The following is a 3,784-nucleotide window of genomic DNA, read 5'->3' on the forward strand; positions in this document are numbered from 1 at the left end:
TAACTTTTTGTGCTCAGCTTTGAAAATAAATTTCAGACCGAATCGAGCGTAAATTAAACCTAAAACTTTATAATTTCATGGATTTGCTGAATTTTCTAAATATTTGACGAGTCATTTCTGTTCACTTTGATTTCAATTTAATTACCAATCACTCAGTGAGTCAGTAAATTGTTGATGATACTATAAAATTAAACAATTCAAATGTTGTTAAGTTTTTTTTAAATTCAACTGATTTCAGAGTAAATTTAAATTCGATGTTAGGTAAATACAAATGCTGCGTGTTTGTTAGTAAAGAGCATTATCATTTTGGAATTCCATTTGCTGTCAATTGTTTGTTTTGTTTACTTAGGCTGCGTCTGCTTCTTCTCTTCTTGCTGCTTTCTTCTCAATGTCAATAATAAAAGAGAAAGTGTCATGATAATTTATGCCAGAATAAACCCAAAATCAAGTGGCTCTCTCGCCATTTTGCCAAAGAAAGTCGACGGATGCCAAAGCAGAAATAAAGAAAACTCGACAAAAAAAGGGCTGGAAAGTGAAAATCGCAACTGAAACTGAAACTGAGACTGAAACTGAATTTGAGTGCTACTTGAGAGCGTTGCGAGGGGCAACTGATAACAATGCCTGCAACAAACAACACGCAAACAACAACAACAAAACAAGTATGAACTCTGCAGGCGTGTTGATCGACTGTTAGATGCCCAGTACTTGTAACATGGCAGTCCCTCTATTAATAAAATGAAAATTAGAAAAAACAAATGGGCGGTTACAGTCGAGCACGCTCGACAGTAGGATACCCTGTGCCCAGGTACTCTGTACCTCTGAACCGAATTAAACCAAACTTGGTCAGAATGTACAAAAGCAACTTGAATGAATATTCTAACAGTTTGGTTAAGATATCTTTAAAAACAAAAAACTTTTTCATACGAAATGTTGATTTTTGACCGATCGGTCCTATGACAGCTATATGATATAGTCGACCGATTTGAACGAACTTCGATCAGGATAGACAAAACTAAGTAAAATGCATATTCTATCAGTTTGGTTAAGATATCTTAAAAAACAAAAAAATTTTCCATACTAAGACTTAATTTCCGATTGAGCGTCCCTATTGCAGCTATATGATATAGTGGACCGATTTTAATCAAATTTGGGCAGGATGTATAATACCAGCCCAGATGCATATTCTATTAGTTTGGTTCTGATATCTCAACAAACAAAAAACTTTTTCTCACTAAAACTTCATTTTCGACGTATCGTTCCTATGGTAGCTATATGATATAGTGATCCGATCCAAAAACTAAAACAAATTTGATCTGCCGATGGAATCCAAGAACCTACATACCAAGTTTTAAGTCTCTAGCTTTTATGGTTTCTGAGACCGACGCGTTCAAGCAGACGGACAGACAGACAGACGGACAGACAGACGGACATGGCTTAATCGACTCGGCTGTTGGCCCTGATCAAGAATATATATACTCTGGGGCAGTATAAATATTAACAAAATATAATACATTTTTCATTGTAATTTTTGTTTTTAATTTTTGCCACATTTGCAGACAAAAAGACTAAAAAAAATTCAATTTTAGTGCATCATAAAAAAAATTGTTAACAGTAAGCATTATAATCTATATTTTAATCAGCAAAAGTTTATTTTACGCACATATTACATTGTAATGATTATTGGAATATTTTTAAAATGTTAATCAACGATGATGAAATTTTTTTAAATTTAAGTAAAAATAATATAAAAATCACAGATAATCATAATTTATAAATTTTATTATTTTTTGATCAAAGTAATTCATTTTTGTTGCATTTTCACTCAAATATAATCAATACTAATATAAAATTACTCAAAACTAATCAAAATGATTAATGAAAATTCATAAGAAAAAAAACAGTAATTTTTAAATCATGGCAATGAAAAGATTTTTTTGAAAGAATCATTATGGAGCTATTCTTTTTATTTGTAAGTATTTGTGTATTTCTTGTCATCGATTTTATGACTTATAAAAATTAAATATAAAATAGCCTCTAATATATAGGTGTTTATAGATATAGACGGACATTTTCACAAGCTTATAGGCCTGTGTTACATTTGTTTACTGGGCTAAAAAGGCACTGGACTGAAATTGGATTTGTATGGTACACAGGACATGACAGGACGAATGTGAAGTGAAGCGAAACGGTCAGCTCAGAATGAATGGTCGAGCCGAAATGAATGAACGAATGAATGCATAAAGCAACAATCCAAAGGCAGCACACATTGAGGGCGTGGCACACACACACGCACACACTCACACACACACACTTACACACATACAGGAGAAGGGGATTGACAAATGTGCTGTACTCTGAGAAATAAGGATTGTATGAAATGATTTTGAGGGTTTAGCAAGGGGAAAAGAGTTGGCAGGTTGCGCAAATGAGTATATCATTAAATATTATCTGTTTTGTTAATAAGAAACATGTTAGGACTCATTGCACTCAATGAATCATATCGATTCAGATATCGGTGCCAGTTTCGGTTCCGTTACGTCCCAAACAATTATTTCGGTAAACGGTTCGATTTTTGTACTTTCGGTTCCGTTATCAGTAACGGTACGTACCGGTACAACTATTCATTTATTAAATTTGTAAAATTTAAGTGTTTATTTTTACAAATTATGATCTCAGAAATTGATTAAAACTTGATATATACAAATTTACATTTTTAAGATCTCAAAGGGGAGCTTCCAAGATCTAGAGAGAAAAACATATGTTTTTTACAAAACTAATTAAATTTGAATGTAGAATAAATGTTGAAGCTAAACCATATTGAAAATTACATTCCGATTGAAAATCGGTCCAGTTTTGACACAGTTATGACATTTTGAAGTTGGTCTGACCTTTGACCTAGCTACTTTACAAGTCAAAATTTTTGTTCGATTTAACAAGATTTTTTACAAGAAAATTAAATATCTCAGAATCAGTTTTAAAGTGTTGTTGTATACAAATTATGACATAAGGAGTTGATTAAAAGCGAAAACTTGAGATTTAAAATTTTTAATTTTCAAAATTTCAAAGGGGGGACCCTTAGCAACGAATCCAAGATTTAGTGAAAAATAATTTTTTTTACAAAATTAATTAAATTTGAATGTAGAATGAATAAAGAGGCCAATTCATGATAAAAATTACATTCCGTTTGAAGATCGGTTCAGTTTTGACAAAGTTATGCAAACTTGAAGTTGATCAGAGTGTGGACTCAGTGAGTTTACAAGTCAAAATTTTTGTTCGATTTAACATGATTTTTTACAAGAAAATAAAAGGTTTCAGAATCAGTTTAAAGTGTTGTTTTATACTAATTATGACATAAGGAGTTGATTAAAAGTGAAAACTTGAGATTTAAAATTTTTAATTTTCAAAATTTCAAAGGGGGGACCCTTAGCATCGAATCCAACATTTAGAGGGAAATAATTTTTTTTTAATAAATTAAATTTGAATGCAGAACGAATTTAGAGGCCGAACCATGATCAAAATGACATTCTGTTTGAAAATCTGTCTAGTTTTGACAAAGTTATGCAAGTTTGTAACTTTTGAAAAGTGTCAAGAAAGTATGGAAATAGGCTTCGAGGATTATGACTTTTTCTTAATGTTTTATTATGTTTTTCTTAATATTCAGTTGACTTTTTGCCTCAATCGTTGTATTGGGTAACTAAATAAAAATTAAGAGTGAATTTTGTTAGGCGTTTTTATGCAGTGGGAATCTGATATTTTGTGGAAATCAACCGAAATGAGAGAAAGT

This window comes from Drosophila innubila, chromosome X (assembly GCF_004354385.1).
Source record: "Drosophila innubila isolate TH190305 chromosome X, UK_Dinn_1.0, whole genome shotgun sequence".
Taxonomy (NCBI): Eukaryota; Metazoa; Arthropoda; class Insecta; order Diptera; family Drosophilidae; genus Drosophila; species Drosophila innubila.